Source organism: Calonectris borealis, chromosome 17 (genome assembly GCF_964195595.1).
Source record: "Calonectris borealis chromosome 17, bCalBor7.hap1.2, whole genome shotgun sequence".
NCBI lineage: Eukaryota > Metazoa > Chordata > Aves > Procellariiformes > Procellariidae > Calonectris > Calonectris borealis.
In genome coordinates, this window is record NC_134328.1 from 7,167,111 (window position 1) to 7,185,523 (window position 18,413).

Consider the following 18,413-nt stretch of genomic DNA (forward strand, 5'->3'; position numbering starts at 1 on the left):
TGTTATCTTGGGCTGCATTAGGAGGAGATTTGCCAGCGGGTCAGAGGATCTGATTCTTCCCCTCTACTCAGCACTGGTAAGGCTGCACCTGGAGTACTGCATCCATTTCTGTGCTCACCAGTACAAAAGAGATGGACCAAGTGGAGAGAATCCACTGAATAGCCACTAAGATGTTTAAGGCTGAGAGAGCTGAGACTGTTCAGCTTACAGAAGACAAGGCTCTGGGGGAATCTCTTCAATTTAGATAAATACCTGAAGGGAGGGTATAAAGAAGACAGAGCCAGGCTCTTCTCAGCGGTGTTCAGTGACAGTCAAGGCAACGGGCACAGTCTGAAACACAGGAGGTTCTGTCTGAGTGTAAGGAAACACTTTTTTACTGTGAGGGTGACTAAGCACTCAGGCTGCCCAGAGAGGTTGTGGAGTTTCCATCCTTAGAGATATTCCAAAGCTACCTGGACATGGTCCTGGGAAACTGGCTTGGGCTGGCCCTGCTTGAGCAGGGGGGTTGGACCAGATGACCTTCAGAGGTCCCTCCCAACCTCAACCATTCTGTGATTCTGTGACAAACTGCAGACTACTTCCAATTCTGTTGCTAGTCACTCTGCTGAGTTTGACTACCTCCAGTATCTTATTTATTGTGTGTTAAGATTGTGTTTATGTACTTGAATTTTGCTTAGAAGTTACTGCAACAGCTAGTCACTTAACTTGCAGAATCGGACTCTTTTGAAAGCACCGAATTAGTAAAGTTGCTATACAAAAGCAAGGACTTTGCAGAATGGGGAAGGGAGAGCTTCCAGAAGAGTTCTGAGAAGGTGCTCTTAGATGTATGTAAAAGAAAACTGGAAACTCTGTACTCAAACCTTAGAAGTCTCAGATGACTTGCTAAAGGACCATGAAAATGATGCTCTCTTCTGAATATTCTTTGTCTTTTTATATTAGGTTACTGCTTACCTGGCAGATGTTCCCAGACTGAGAATGGCATGGCGTAGAGGACACTGCAGTAAAAGTGTTTAATCCCCCTTTCTTTGGTATGTTTTCACTCTTCATAACAAAATGCATTGTATTTGTAAAATGTGAGTTATTGCAGACGTATCTGCGAAATAATGATGGGATGCAAGAATATGGGGCTGACTTCATTAAAAGCCATTATAATCACACTGCAAAAAAAAAAAATCAACTGTTGCATTTCTATCACTTGATGGCTTATTTAAAATCATTTTGAAGAGGCAATGTCTGAAGCTTTTGCATTCATTGAATAATTATGACTAGATGTTAAGACAAGTAGATGTTAAGACAAGTAATGCAGTGCTATAAATCCAATGGTCTACCCCTGAAAGTGTTTGCCTTATGAGTTTACATGTAGCAAAACTTCCTGCTTCTTCTCAAGGCATTAAAACTTGCATTTCTGCTATGGTTCTGAGGAACTATAGGGGGACTGAGTTCCAGGTAACTTCTGAAATTCTCATACCCGTTGCACTGATTTAAAAATATGTGCATTGTTAATGAGGAAGTATGCGTACATTGTGCATCTCAGGAAGAGTGCAGCTGTGGAGATTGTCTTAAAATCAGTCATTTTTCAGTGTGGTCTAGTCTTTTAGAGACTAAAATATCTGCTGCTTAGTGCTAATAAAATATATTCTTCAATGCAGAAAACCCTAAACTCCTTAATTAACAGGAAAACTTAATATATGTTTAAAGGCTTTGGTGAGTTTCAGCCCGCTGCTTTTATGGATGCAGAACTGTTGCCAGAAAGATTCCGGTTCAGCTGGGTACAAATCTTAAAACATAAAAGACTCTACCTTACATAAGATGAAATGAGCTTAAATACACAGGCACCTGAAGGATAAGCATGAGTACCCTCTTTGAAAGGAGTTCTTTGATTCTGTTTTCAGTCAAATATCAGGTAGTTTAGCATTGTTCGCTTTCCAAAAACCCCTTGCCACAGGTGAAGCCAACACTACCAAAGGCAAAGAAAACAAGTATCTCCAGATTGCGTTTGGTGAAGTTTCTCTCTTTGCAAGAATCCAGCATAATGCCAGTTTTCTCAGTTTCATCCATGAGCAGTAAGTAATATTTACACTTGGACAGTCAGCTATCTGATATGCAGACAAGGTGACCTCTGCCCATCAAGTATCAACGTGAATTCCAGTAGGAATTGGGACTCAAAACTTCTAGAGTTCTAGGGCAGGCTTTCCTTGCCTAAAGTCTTCACTTCTACTGTGCTGTAAGGCAGTCATTTCTGAGCACTGACTGTTTTAAGCCTGATACTGAACAGCAAGGCCTTTTCCTCCTCTTCCTGTCACCGATACTTTTACTTGGATTTGTTAGGGCGGGTTCAGAGCCAGCAGCAGAACTTGACTGAATTAAGAGTGACAGGTGTCTGATTTTTGGATTTTCTGTTATTCAAATACTTCTAAAATAATTACCTCTAAGCCAGATGCTTGGTTATTTCTAGTCCCCTGCCATTCCTATTTTGCTTTAAGGCAAGAAACGAGGAGTTCCCTTGCATAGAAAAATCTGCAGCATACATCTAATGCAACATCCCCGCATTGGATCTACTGCCTCAAATCCTGTTTCCTGATTTGCCGCAGATGCACTGGAGTATCTTGGGGAAGGGACAAAAATACTGTGTGTGTTGGTGATGCTGTCTGCTAAAAAGTCCATTTAATAGGAAGGAGGATGTCAGCACCATTTTCAATTGTAATGTGTCCCCCTGCTATTTTTTGTGTGCTTTCCTCCGCCCCCATTGTTGCTTGGATACTACTGGGAATCTAGCCTTGAATACTCGGATACTCTTACCCATCTAGCCTGTGGATCACCAGAGATACAGCTGCTCTGCATAATGCAGTACAACTAAGCTAGTTCCAAATGAGATTCCTTGAGTACTGGAAGCAGTGTACCTATGTTAGTGACCTGAGCAGAGCTCTGCATTTACCTTGTTTGGCAGACCTTGGTGCTAATGTGGTTAAATTACTTTGAGCTAGTTTGGGTATCTCTAAACTGATCTATGGTCTGCGGAGAGAGAGAGTGTGGATTTTGCAGATTCTCCGCACTCTTGGAAATAGCTTTTATATAGCAGGTTAACGTGTTTTGGTACACTTAAATACATTTGGAGATCTCTGTTTAAATTTTTGAGGGGAGTTGAAATATCAGTAAAGTTGTATTGATTTCACTGGAAGCAAAGCGCTCTACAAATTGGACCAATTAGATGTCCAAGTGGAATTTCAGGATTAAGCCACCTTCAAATTAGTATCTCTTTTATTTTCTTCTCTCCAACCTACTGGTTTACCAGAGTAATTTTTTTTCTTTTTTTTTTTTCTATAATGTCTGTGAAGACTTTTGAAGATAACCAAATAAAAAAATATAATGTCCACAGTGTTCTGAAAAAATAAAACACTGTGAGGCTACTGACTTGAAATTGATTTATTTTTAAATTTGTCTTCACATAACTAAAGATAAAATAGGTCTTTTCTGCAACTGTAACAAAACAGAAAACAAATTTTTTTGGGTGTATAAAGCAGTGTTGCAGATGTTCACTGTTGACCCTGCCTTTACACTACAGGAATTTCTGGAACTATGAGTGAGCAGTCAAGCAGAAGCCAAGCTGAAGCAACAACTCTGATGAATGACATCTCAAAGCAGAAAGAAATTTTTTTTTTTAAATAACTTAAGGCATTGCCTGTAGAAAGGGAAAACAAAGGATTTGCAGTCTATTCATAATCTTAATTACTGAAGGGGCAGGAGGGTGCGCATGTGTGCGTGCATTACAGGTTTAAAGTTATTTAGAGAACCCGGAGAGAAAATGATGGTGAAGCTGAAACTTCCAAGGCTTTTGATGTTTTCTGTGACCTTTGTGGCGGATACGCTAGGTTACTCCCTTGCTTTAATTGCATGTGTGAAAAAATTTAATGGAGATTGTGCCTATGTGGAAAGGGAACTTTGTATCAAAAACAGAGAAATTATTAACACTAAATTTGAGCTCTTGATTTACATATTAGCATATGCTAAGCTGCTTCATCCTTCATCAGCTAATGTGTAGTTATATGCTATCCTGCGTTACTAAGTAAGCAGCCCTGTAGAGCAAGGTATTTGGTGCTGAGCACCTGACATCCATGCTATGTGTTTTGCGGTTGTCTTCTTTATACCAGTTCTAGTCTGGCTCTTTCAGCTGAATTTGAATTAACATTTGTAGTAGGTTTTAAATGGGTCTCTAAGGTACATCTTCCAGCTTACTTTCATCCAAAAAGTGTCCTGTTTGTGTGCTTTAAGACGGCTCCGCAGCATAAGCCAAAGCACAGTAAGTGGGGGCAGCTGGGAAGTTTGTTGTGCATGACAGATACATATTCAACTGAGTTATTTAAGCCTTTCCACTGAAATAAATCACATTTTTCATATATGTTACTTTGCACTGAAAGCATTCCAGAATAGGTTTTATTTTCTAAAGGAGCAGTAAAATCAAACCAGAAATACAGACTGCTAGAAGAATGACTTTTAAAAGTGAATGCAGTCAAATGATGATGTCACCAATGATGTGAGCAAAATCATTTCAGAAATCTTACATTAAAAATTAGTAATGCTGCCAGAGACAGTCTATTTTAGTTTCTTTAGCAGCTTTCAGATGACAATAGCTGCTCAAATGTTGAAAGAATGGCAGAGTAACTTTTTTTCCCTTACTCTGGTGGTGAGGGGCCCTTTCTGCATACATGGTGGTATGGTTTAAGTAACAAGAATGCTCAAATGTCCTGGAAAATGTGGCCTATGAGGAAAGACTAAAAACTGGTGTTTAGGCTGGGAAGGTGTGGTGGGTTGACCCTGGCTGGATGCCAGGTGCCCACTAAAGCCACTGTATCACTCCCCTCCTCAGCTGGACAGGGGAGAAAAAGTATGACGAAAGGCTTGTGGGTCAAGATAAGGACAGGGAAATCACTCAGCAATTACTGTCATGGCCAAAACAGGCTCGACTTAGGGAAAGTTAATTTAATTTATTACCAATAAAATCAGAGAAGGGTAATGAGAAATAAAAACTAAATCTTAAAACACCTTTGTCCCACCCCTGCCTTCTTCCCAGGTTCAACTTCACTCCCAATTTGTTCTAACTCCTCCCCACCAGCAGTGCAGGGGGATGGGGAATGGGGGCTGCGGTCAGTTCATCACACATTGTTTTTGCTGCTCCTTCCTCCTCAGGGGGAGGACTCCTCACACTCTTCCCCTGCTCCAGGGTGGGGTCCCTGCCACAGGGAGACAGTCCTCCACAAACTTCTCCAACCTGAGTCCTTCCCACGGGCTGCAGTTCTTCATGAACTGCTCCAGCACGGGTCCCTTCCATGGGGTGCAGTACTTCAGGAACAGGCTGCTCCAGCATGGGTCCCCTGTGGGGTCTCAAGTCCTGCCAGCAAACCTGCTCCAGCGTGGGCTCCTCTCTCCACAGGTCCAGAGGTCCTGCCCGGAGCCTGCTCCAGTGTGGGCTTCCCACGGGGTCACAGTCTCCTTCGGGCATCCACCTGCTCCAGTGTGGGGTCCTCTCTGGGCTGCAGGTGGATATCTGCTCCACCGTGGACCTCCATGGGCTGCAGGGGGCCACCTGCCTCACCAGGGGCTGCAGGGGAATCTCTGCTCCGGTGCCTGGAGCACCTCTTCCCCCTCTTTCTTCACGGACCTTGGTGTCTGTAGAGTTATTTCTCTCACATATTCTCACTCCTCTCTCTGGCTGCAATTGCTGTTGCGCAGTTCCCCCCCCCCCCCCAAATATGTTATCCCAGAGGCACTGCCACCGTTGCTGATTGGCTTGGCCTTGGCCAGCGGCAGATCCGTCTTGGAGCCCGCTGGCATTGGGTCTATCGGACATAGGGGAAGCTTCTAGCAGCTTCTCACAGAAGCCCCCCTGCTACCGAAACCTTGCCATGCAAACCCAATACAGAAGGACAAGACTGAGGGTAGACATGGGTTTTCAGACGCATCAAATATTATCGTAAAGAGGAAGGGAATAATTGTTTCCTCATTCATTGGATACAGGACATGAAATAATGGCCTTAAGTTTCACTAGAGATTGAAGCTAGATAGTTGGAAGAGCTTCTTATTTGCAAATATGGAATAGATTTTTGAAAGAGGTTTGAAACCTCTGGAGGTTTAAAGAATAGGTAACAAACAGGGACCAGAAGGGCTCAGTGTAGCTGCGTATGCCTGGGAGAACTAGATGGATTGGACAATTTCTTGAGGAAACGCCTCTAGATCTATTCAATGATGGGTAATAAAACATTAGTCTGTCTTCCGTGAACAGTGATCCATGCTTTTAATTCTTGATGTGCAGTGTGCAACAGAAACAGGGTGTGACTAAAATCTTAAAGAAAGGCAAACTACAGTCAGGGTTCAGTCTAGAGAACTAAGCAGCTGATTCCTTTTTCTGTATGTGACAGATTCCAAACTCTTGGAAAGTGATGTTGATTTAAAACAAATCTAAACCAAGGTCCGAATTTTCCAGCGTGCTGATTGTCCTTATAGACATGTGTTTGTCAGACATATAAGTATCTTGTTGACACTGGTATCTAGCACATGTATCACAAATCCTAAGGAATGCAGAAGTTATGTGGTGTAGTATTAAGTGAATTTCTAGTTATGCTTTTGAGTTTAAAAAACCCAAGAAAACCCAAACCTGAAATAAAAGTTGAAAGCTTCGTAGGTAAAGACAGTTAAATGACTTTCAAACATCTGGTTTCTTTTAAAATATATTCCAGAATTTGATTTTAAAAAATCCACTCTGTGGATTTGTCTTGGTGACTCACTTCATTTGACTGTTGATCACACTTTTAATTTTTTTTGCTGATAAGATAGTCTCAGTTAGAATTAGATAAACCAGTTTGCAGATCAGGATTTAAAAACACTGAACCACAATATGCCAGTTTCTATACTCTTGATTTCTCCTACTCCCATCCCTTCCTTATATGCTAGGAGAAAATGATCTGTCTAGTTTTGATTTATTTTGCACAACACAAACTAAGCTTGTTAAGTCCAAGTCAATTATAATGAAATGTTTGAGCATATGTCAGCTTCCCAGAAAATTGTATTGTGTAATTCAGCACTTCACTATTCTGACAAGCTGAAGAAATGTTTCCAGTAGAGGAATCAATCAGAAGAAATGAATCATCATCTGTGGGGAAAGGAGGGGGGGGGGGGGAAGAAAAAGCAAAAATCTTGTCCTCTATGAATTAGACTTAATTTACTTCTGAGTGAACTCAGGTTACCTCTAGAAAGTTTATAACCTAGAATAGCCCATGACATTGCAAAACAGTGTTCAAGTTGTTTCTTGTATTCATTTTCTGTATTTGGCTGACAGAGGGAAAGATCAGCAGCTGAGGAAGTAACTTCCTCTGAACCTTTGATCCCAGATTCTGTTGCTGCTGCTCAATCTTGGCAGGAGTTGTCCCACTTTCTCTTACAGTAGTCTTAGGAAGAGTAACTGTCAGACTTCTCTTGCTTAAATGTATCTTTAGTGTTGCATTGTGTTCTGAAGGAAATAGTCCAAGTTTACTTGTTCCATTACATTATCTCTTGTTGAAGAAAAAAATGTTGAACTTCTATATTATCCTATTTCCTTTGTTAAGCATGTGTTTTGTAGAAACCACTGATAGGAAAGTTGTTGCTCTTAAAGTGGAAACCTCTGAAGATGATGTCAGCTGTCCTTTGTGGTAGGAGCCTTAAATAGAGTTCCAAGGTGAAACTATTTGCTGCAGATATGAATGTGTCACTTTATTTCTAAAGCAGGATTTGATCACTAGATTACAGTAATACTATTCTTGGCGCATAAGTTGCGGAAAATATAAGGCTGAGATCAAAATCACTTTCAACACAATGTAGTTCACTGGGAGCTCTTCTGATATGTCAAGGTTTAGACTTCTACTTAAGTAACTTCATTTGCCTTTGCTTCTTTAGAATACTTTGTCTTGTTGTGTGACAACGTCCAAGTAGTTGGTCTCTAGAGGTAGAGGAGGTAGAGGTAAAGAAGAGAGGTAGCTGGGAAAGTGGCTACTGTGTTATGCTGTGCTCATATTTATGTAGTTGGGGATTGGGGGGGAACATTATCCATTTCTGCCTTACTAAGTAGGGCAATGGTGTTGCATAACTGTTTCAAGACTTTTTATTTTGGGGTGGTTTTATAAGCAATACTATCATGCATATACTGAAGGTGGTGGTAACTTAATTTGAACAACGGAGTCCCTCAGTTTGTTTCAACATAAATTGGAAAACAACTTATCATGTATTTTATTGATCTACTTTAAAAATATCTGTTTAGAAATCTCAAAAGTAAAAATAGTACTGGGTACACTGAAGATAAATAACACTCTGGTCTAATGCAGTATTCTCATCCTCACAGCAAGGCAGTGACAAAGATCTGTCAAGCCCAGTGTTTTATCTCTGGTTGCAGCCAATAATAGGCACTTAAGTGTGCAAGAACACCACAAATGTAGAGAGGTATGCTATTGACAAGGGCCTCTGGCTCAGCAAGTTCTACAGGTTGTACTGTGCTTACACTGTTGCAATTAATCATCCTTGATTGATCTTCGCCTATAAATGTATCTTTTCACTAAACTGAACCCGTTTTACAATTTTTGAGCATTTGTGTTTGGATTGTGCTTTTCACAAAGACCTCTGAAGCTTTTTTCTGGGTGGTAGTTTGTAGTTCTGAGCCCTTCGTTGAGCCTAGATCAGTAAGGTGATGTGAAGAGAAGGGAACTAACCTCAAGATAGTTGAGTAACTGTGATTAGTATAAGATTGTTTAAAAAACCAAAAATATAGCAGTTGAAAAAGAGAGGAAATTCTTTGTTAGTCAGAAATGGCAAGTTGAAAGATAACATTTCCGATGAAGGAAGAAGCTTAAAGATTCTCTGTGACATAGTTTAAAAAAAAAAAAAAAAAAAAAAAGACAGACTTGTTAATTTAAAACTATATTCCAAGTCCAATGTAAACTTTGTATTCAGAAGAAGCAGCAATTAAAATTGCTTATCTGATGACCTGCGAATGTGTTTGGTATATTGTGAAGATGATTTTGTTTAAGTTGGAATATGTAAGGATTCTTTGACTACTCGTAGTAGTTATGATTCTAAACTCATAGTTTATGAAGCAGTTAATAAACTAATTTCCCAGAAAGCCTTTTTGTAAACTTAGTTTTACAGGTTGATTTACTACTGTATGATAAAAAGGTGGCTCAGAAACATAATATAATTTAGTTGGCTGTAAATTTTAGATATTATTGAACATTCCACATCATCTGTTGGAGGAGGGGGAAAAACAAACTGCAAACAATGACACTAAAGCATAAGGTGTGAAAACCCTATTGTATAGGGTCATGACTTGGTTAGTGGAACTTCTGATGTCTAAATGTTGTTACGTTTCACATCATCTGCTCTAGTCACCCTGTGCTGGAGAAATTGTATATTCACATGGTCATGAAGCTAGAATGGATAGTATTACAGACAGAACTTAGTTTAGTTAAACACTGATTTTATTAATTTTTTTTTTTTTTTTTAAATTAGGATCTTAATGTGAGTTTCAGGAAGAGAACTCTGGAGCCATGTTTCTGTAGCTCTGCAAGAAGTGGAGAAGGAAAATGTTAGGTTTACAAGCTCCTAATGCGGGTGCCATATGTCTCTGACTTTTGTGAAAGCTTCATGCTTATAATAAGCTTTAAAATATTTTACTGTCTAGAATTTAAAAAAAAAAAAATCTTGAAGTTCTTGCTTTGCTTTTATTTATTTGTTTATTCCATTTCATCCCATTCCAAGACCTTAAGATCAACCTGCTTTAAAAAAAAAAAAAAAGTAAATCAACATATTTGGTTTGAAATCCATTATACTAAAGTGCAAAACCAGATAGTGTTATTTAGCTTTTGTTCTTTGAGCTGTTTAGGTACAGATTTTTGAGCTTTTCTGCAGTTGTGCAAGATAGAATTAAGTGATTCATGAGATGAGTTTTTTACATCTTGGTTAATTTCTAACAGGTGTGGCTTTAAGAAAATCACCAAACAGCAATGCAGCCTACATTTGCAATGATATGCAAACCTCTCTGACACTAAGTATGGCTGCTGTCTAATACTGGACTATCGCTTGACAGCTTTATTTTTTTGAGCAGTGGTTTGTTAATATATTAGCTGCACAGACATTTTGTTGTGCAAAACATGATCTCACATCCATATGCAGGCAGTTTTTTTCTCTAGCAAATTGCACCTTTTGCTTTTTGCTTTCCAGTGTATACATCTTAGTGTTCTATTTATGGCCATACAAAGCTTTAAATAGAACTTGCCGTTGTGTGTCTCATGAATCATGCATTTATCAGCATGTGTGATACATTATTAATCTTTAATCTGAGGATTCAAACGTTATCACTGTAAACACGCATCTTAGCCTATTTTAATATTACCAAGACAGGAAAAAAATACCAAAATCATTCGTTACACTTGTTTTTCTTTTGAATGGTTTAGATGAAAATCGAATTGCTCTGTTTTTACTTATGAAAGCTTATATACTGGGACACAAGTGGAGAAATAATATTTAAGGAAGGAGATGGGGTACACAGTTGCTTGATTTTAGCATAGTTCTGCCTGTGAGAAGCACCTGCCATTAGTTAAAGCTCATGCACTCAGACCACGTGTATTGTAAACAATGCCAACTGTAGAAGGAGGAAAGATTGTTCAGATTTTGGGAAGCTTCAGTAGAACATGTTATGGTGTACTGAATTGTAATAACGTCCCCTGAATTTAATGTGATTTTTGTTGAGAGCAAAGATACAGGAAAAGTAATGTCAAAATCTGCAAAACATCTACAAAACTTCCAAGAAATTGTCCAGACCCTTTCTAACGCTGGTCTTTAGTTTAGTTTACTCATCTGAGGCAATGAGTTAGAAAAATAGATTAGTTTGTTTCATTATGAAATTATGTGTGGCCACTTGGACTTTTGTAAGCTGGATCTAGGTTCAACTTGATTCTGATTCAGTTTAACTTTCTTTCAATTTCTTCCTTTTTCTCAATGTTTACAAGGTAGGCTTTTTTTTTTTTTAAGCTATTATGTGGCCTAATAAGCCCTTATTTATGACCAGCGGGAACTATATGGGAAGAGAGTAAGTTCAAATTCAAAAGCAGTAACATGGCCAAATTTTGCATGGTGCTAAGCTCCTTCTGTGAGTTGTTGCAACTAACTGCAGTAAGAATTAGTTGAGATGCTTTGTTAATTTTCAGGCAGATGTTTGTATTCTGCAGACTGATAATTTAGGGAAATTTAATAATAATTATAATTAAGGAATTCAGTGAAAAATAAGTACAAAGAATCAAGTGGACAGTTGATCATTCCAGAATGCAAATGCTAGAGAATGGTAATGCTAGTATAGTGAATATGGAATAGAGAAGATATCATAGGGTCCAATGGTGTGGTTGCTATAATCAGACTATTGGAGCAACAATTTTAAGATTCTTAAACACATGCTATCGCAAAACAGAATAACTTTTGGAGGTAAAACTAGAGATGTTTTAAAATCATCTTTGCGAGAAGTTAAAGGGAGAGAGGGGTGAAAGGACTTGAACAAAAAGCAAAGTTTGAAGCTTTTGATCTTTTCTGCTGTCCGTACTGTTCTCAGTGCACACCATTGCTGTCTGCTGATCCCATTCCAGGACTTCAGATTCTGACTTACAGTTCCTGCCTACCGCTAAAACTATAGTCAGACTTCAAGGACTTGTAACATTAGAGATCAATATATTTGTGTAAGTTAAGTGTTTGAGGTGCGTGCTTGTGTGGGATTCTTATGTAGGGGGAGCCATTTCTGGGGCGAGGGGAAATCTTGTTGGTATGGGAAAGATGCTACCTGTGATATTCAGCTGAAAGGGAGCTGGGAGAATGTCCCCAGCTGAAGTAGAAAATGTAGCTGCTGTAAATGGAGATGGCTGTTCAGAGAGCTACAAGGAGACAGAAGGACTGGACCACTAAATAGGTTTGTCCAATGCTTGGCTGGGGTGTGCAGAAATCATTCCTTTGGCTGCTGAACAGGAAGTGTTTGAAACCTCGATATTAAAGGTAATGGAAGATTTTCTTCTCCACCCCTTAAACTGACGCTTCCTGAACAAGAGAAGATCTTGTGTTCATGTACAAAAATGCCTTGTTTGAACAAATGGAACTGTTCCTTTTTCATTCTGTAATTCAGGTCTTGATTAATTATATATGCAGTTTTAAAAGTGCAATTTAGATGAAGCTACAATATTTAGTTCTCAAAGTCATTCTTGGTAAAGAAATACTTGCCTTGTGATGTACTTTAAATTATTTGCTGGGTGCTGCGGTTACTAGATACTTCATCAAAATACAGTACCTGTGTTGCTAGACTTATTCTCAAGTCTACCACTGATTTAACTTTGACTTATTTTTCACTTTAACTTTGGATTTTAGGCTGAGTAGGAGTTTATTGGCACTGGATCCTTATACCTGCTTGTTACTTTTATTGAAAAGGTAGTATCTCAGATTAAGATGGCCCCTTTGGAGGAAAACAATCAGTTCATCTCTACCTCAAAGTTTTGGTGCCACATGTTACACCTACTGATCCATGCACCATTCAGCTACTCTTGTTTGTTTTCTGTGTGTAATTACTAGTGCATCTTGTCTGCAGCCACTTCTGATCTTTTTTTTCTTACACATCAACAAAAGAGGAGAAAGGTTAAGAACAGGAGACTAGCTACAAATATGACAGCAGCCATGCAAATTAAGGCAGTTGTAGTACTCCTAACAGACCAAGTTGTTTGTCTCTTAATTAAACCTGCTGTAGCTACAGCTTTCTTGATAATTCATGCAGTCTTTCTGAACCCTCTTCTTCAGGGCAGACTTTCCTAAAAAGATGCAAAACTATTGGATACAAACTGTCCTAAATGTTTAATCTGTTTAATATTTCCAATTCTTGCAATGTTTGGGCTATTGGGCTCCTCCTATTACAGCTACTGAGGTATTTTGTTCATAAAAGACTGTATTGAGGCAAAATACTTATATGTGTTATTTAGGTCCTGATCAAACTCTCATTAAAACCTAATGTTTTGGGCTTTTTCTTAACCCATATAGCATTTTTTAGACTCGTGTATTAATTACTTCCTTGCCGGCCCTGTTTTCCAGTGTTTAAAAAAAAGGGGGGGGGGGGGGGGGGGGGCAAAAAAGCAGACTGTATATAATGTTAAATATTCTGTATTTGTGTGTGTTTGCATACATGCATTCAGAACCATGTAAATTGTATGCGTGTGTGTGTATACACTGTACTTTGTTTCATCAAAATAATGTGAAATTAGTTAAAAGTGGTATGAATCATAATGACAGACTTGGTGCCTTGGTATCCAAGATACGTTAACATGCTGATAAGTTACTTGTTTTCCTGCTGTGAGAACTGGTTGCTGTATTTGATTCTTTAGCTGAATACAAACTAAATTAAATCTGCAGTGACCTATATTGTGCTCTAGCTAATGACCCAGTTAACCTCTGGTTAATTTTCTGTCTCTTGGTGTCCTGGGAACAGGGACATGTTTACTTCAGTTGCCACAAACCTTTAGAAATGTGCCACTGGCATTTATTATTCTAGAGCTGTGTGTTTTAATAGAAATTAGCTAATGGGCCATAGGGGTCTGCAGAAGTTGTAGAATGCCAATGAGGAGTTTTCTTTCATTTTTCCTCCACCCTGATTTACATGACTAAGCTTTTAGCTTTTCTTCGTTTTGTTTTTGTTTCTTGAGTATTGATCTGTCTCCTGTGGAGGAAACAAACTATTTGCTTAACGTGCAGGAGGACATTAGTGTTGGCAGCTTCCCAGAGACTCCCCTCTTCTGCATGCTTTAAATTAAACTAGAACCAGCACAGACGTTGGTAGGGAAGTTTGCAACTAATGCAATTTTATTATTACATGGCTATGTTATGCAAATAAATCTGAATATAACCATAAAATAATAATAAAGAAGATCATGTCTAAGGGCAGATCTGAATACCACTTTTCTGATGCAAATAGGATTCTCTGGCAACTGGGTGGGCTCATCTATGAAGCATTCGTTCTTTTTCAGGAAATGAATTTACACTGATACAACAACTGGCAGAGCAAGGCAGAATGATTATCCACACCCATTCGTAGTAACAGTCCAGATTGTCTGTCTCACAGATCTATTAAGTAATGCATAGTCCAAAACAACCTGAACCTTTTCTGACATGTAGAGCATCTAGTGCTTACAGGCTGAGGCCTTGAGGAACAGCTGTTCTAGAGCCAATCCTTTCTGTTCTGTCTGTTCCTTGAAGTTTTTGCCACAAATTTCCTTTGGAGATGAAATCCTTCTTTATATTTTGTATTGCCCATGGCAGCAACAAGAACAGGTAGAAACAGCTTACTGAGTGCTCAGCCTTATACTGTAGTATAGCTGCTCTGCAAAGAGCAGATGGAAACAGTTCTACAGCAATCCTGAGTCCTGCCTTGGCCATGTAAACAGATGGGTTTGGAGGGGGAGTGGGGAAGTTTGGGCTGTTTTGCTGAGCTATAGGACACTTGTTCAGACACTTGTTAGTTTTATTTGGGGACTTTTTATGACCTAAGAATCACTGCTTGATGATGATACATTAAAAATATGCAACGCTGAGAGGGAGAGGAGAATTTTCCATGAACAGATTCTTGAGAACTTGCTCTGTTCAGCCAGGTGGCTTAGAGCACCACACAAAATAAGCAGTCTCTGTGCTGTGTGTGTGCCTTGGGTATATTCTGTAATTTTGCTGGACACCAGCTACCTCCACCAGTTGAGGAGAACTGGCATTCTCTTTTTATCTGTCCTCATTTCCTTGTTACCTGTGAAAAACATTAAACATGGAAAAAACATTCCTGAGATGACTGTACAAGTTTTAGCACTTGCTATGAAACCGCTGCCATCCAAATAGGACTTTGCATATATCCTACTTGGTGGTTAAACCAATTTCTTCCTCTCTTCTAAGAGCCTGTCTATAAAGGATCTACCACATCATATCCTACTGGGCACTGCAACCCTTCTCCTCCTTATTGTAAGGCGGGGGGGAAATTATGTGACACTAGAAATAACACTAAAGTTGTGGTTTGGTACATTGTTACAATGTGGCTTTATGCCTGAACTTAAATGATTAAAAAGTGTCCTGTATTCTCCAGGTTGGTTGGTTAGTTTGTTTGTCACAGAGAAAAAGCGAAATATCAACCTCTGTGTTGTTTTATTTTTCTTGAAAATTAAGTCTAAACAAAAGGAATTTTAAGTCGCAAGATATTAAATCCCTCCCCCTTTACCAACTGGAGCATCTTGAAAATGAAAACTTTTTCTGTCAGTCATCAGAGAGTACAGGGAATTCTATGTACAAAGGGAGCTACACTGCCCCACAGCTCAGTCCCTAGTCTTTTCTGTTTATGAGCTTATTCTGTCAGGGTCTGTTAGTTTTGGTATTGTTAGCGGTTTAACAGGATTTCAGACTTGTTGGTGGTCTCCATGGGTCCTTTCCCTATTTCACCTCTGAGTATTCCTACTGCTAGAGGAAAAAGCAACTGTGACTGAGAAGATTGGAATTACACGCAGTGTAATTCCCTTATTCATAAATTTATAAGGGAATTGCTTCTCTTGGTTAGTGGTTGAGAGGAACCAAATCACAAGCTTTTGTAAGAGAGGGAATATACTTTTCAGATATTTCAAATCCTAAGCTCAATGATATCTCTTCATTGTCTTCTCTTGTGTTTAAAAAGAAATCAATGAGAGAAGTTATTCCTGTGTAGATGTTTGTGAAGTTTCTATTAATTTGTACAAATCTGCAGTCAGTGCTATTGAGCCAGTAGAAGAACTTGTTCAGATTGAAGGCCTAACCTGAGTTCCTTCAAGACTGGGTAAGAAAAATACACCGAGTATTTTATACTGTGCTCTGGGTAATGTTCTCATGTGGTATGTGTTCAGATTAAGTTTTGTAATTAAAAATAGTTTTGCCCTCTTGTTGAAGGGGCAATCTGACATCATGTATTCATCTATCACAAGTAGTTTCTGAATACCTTACAATGCAATGCAATGAATTGTGATCAACTTTCAAAGATGAAGGTATGGAAACATAAAAAAGACGAAGGAAAAAACTAAAATGTTTCTGAAATAGGATTTCAGAAAGAAATGTCAGAAATGCTGTTCACTGAATATGACTTTCGTTGCATGTCTATTTGCAAAGAGGGAAAGGATTTTTTTTTTTCATATTTGGAATGATCACAAGAGATTTCATAAAATACTTGATGAATATAATAATTAATAGTCTCTCTGAACTGCTTTTGTTTATAGAAAAGAAATTACCTTCCTAATGATTCTTTATTTCAGATACTTAACTTTTCAGAGCTTCTACTCTTGTGTTTGATTTCCTTCTTCAGTGCACTTTTACATTGACGCCTACAGGAAACTTAACTGACGCTGCCTACAGTGTGGACACATAAGGAGAATTTAGATACTACCTCTGTTTGTCTCAAAGGACTGAAAATACTTTGCATAAGTATTCAGTAGTATAGGTATGGTATGAAGAAGCTCATCTCACATACTTGTGCTTGAAAACTGCTCTTTTTGAAGTGTAAACACTGTAATGGAAAAACAGTACATTATTTTGGGACAAAATTTTTATTTAAAGACAAATATGTAAAAAACAGAATTGGATTTTGATCTTGCAAACATGACTGTAAATAGTCTGTTAATGAATCTACTTGTTTTAGCCCGATGGATATAATTTCAAAAACCTTCTTCCCAAAAGTTAAAATGTAAATTGCCATATAGCTCTAGGGGTAAGGAATACAAGATGTTAGTGCTGGCTGTTTATGGCTACTGATTCCATTACTATCCCCAAGATTTAAATACATATTTAGTGTATTGAAATCTATCCTGTTACAGTTCTGTTTTCTTTTTAAACAATATACCTAGAAACTCTGAAACAAAATACCAAGCTTTTAATTACCATCTGCCTTTTCTTCTCTCTTCACTTCTTGGTGCTCCCTAATTATTCTGAGCAGGACAACAGTTCGTTTGCTAAATATTTTTCAACACAGAGTGCGGAATTCAAATAACTTCTGTTAAGCCACTTTTCTTCATGGCAGAATTTAACAAGACATTATGCCCTCTCCAGGTAGTGCAGATGCTGAAGATAACACTGATTAAGGAAATTTATCTCAAACCACAGTGTTTTCCTAAACCACAGTGATGCAAAAGCAATACCTTACTCAGAATGTTTATAGAAAGAATAAAGCATGACTGTGTCAAATTTTGTCGAATTAATTTTCATAGTTTCAGCCCTTGAGTATATTTAGAATAATTTGAATTTTTTTCCCCATCCAACTGACTTGAAGCCTGCAAATGTCACTTTTCCATAACAGCTGACTGTCAGAGTAAAACTCAGCAAATGGAAAAGAAGGTATGTGGAAAAATATTCTTGGTTTGGAAGATGGTGGGAGAGGTAGCCATTAAGTCCATGAGTTTGATACCAGATTTAATCTCTTATTTATGCCATATTCTATTCTTGTCCTGGTATTAATTTGGAGCCAAGTGACTTCAGTAGAGTTGCGCTAGGATACTTCAATATGAAGAGAAAAGGCACTTACTCTTACCTCTTTAGACCATTTCTCTTTGAAGATGTCTTGTTTGCCATTCAGGAAAAAAGTTGGCATTTAGGCAGATATACTCCATTGTATTTGTTGTTGATGCTTGTACCACGTGAAAGCCTTTTCCTATGTGTGTTTGTGTGGGGTCTTTCGGAATTTTGTTTATTTCACATTTATTATATCTCGAGGGGTAATGAAGGGAACAAAAACTTTTTTTTTTTTTAATTCAAATCATGAGTCTTGAATCATCTGATAAGGGTGAATATGCCATGCATCCAGCCACTTGGGCTATGTAGGAGCTACGCTGAAAGGTGTCTGCTATTGAACTGTGTGGCCTTCTAAGGGATGCCTAGTAGATCCAAGAGGTGCACTGCTACCTTGCTGCTGCACAGTGCTGCGGCTTCTTTTGTTCTCAGATGCTGTGTTTCAGATGCAGCTGGTGAATTTTCTGAACAGCATAGGAAAGGAGAGACTGTACTATACATGTGAGGTCTGGGAAGCCTTTGCTAATTTTAACTCTATAGCCATTGAGTCGGGATGCTTGACTGAGCCACAAGTGAATGTATGCGTGTGTTTCTGGCATTTAACCGAGGCATGCTTAGTGGAGGGAATAGCCTTGTGAGTCTTTCAGTGTTGCTCTAGCTGTCATTCGTCCAAAGGATCCGTATGTTTCAATGTGATGATATGTGTGTTACGGAAATTTGGAATTCATTATTTTGAATTTACTGTGAAGTGTTATTAAATGACTACACAAAGCCTATAAACAATTAAAATGCAAATGCTGATCATTCACTTGCACATTGAACTT

The 18,413-nt window shown here is 38.6% G+C and overlaps 1 protein-coding gene across 1 annotated transcript in view; it reads left to right on the forward strand.

The window, feature by feature from the left end:
* The window catches only part of SULF2 (sulfatase 2), a 170,475-nt gene that overhangs the window by 13,633 nt on the left and 138,429 nt on the right, over positions 1–18,413 (forward strand). Inside the window, exon 2 of the mRNA XM_075166404.1 lies at positions 940–1,028. The gene's annotated coding sequence lies outside the window, so the exon portion shown is untranslated. The remainder of the gene's footprint in view (positions 1–939; positions 1,029–18,413) is intronic.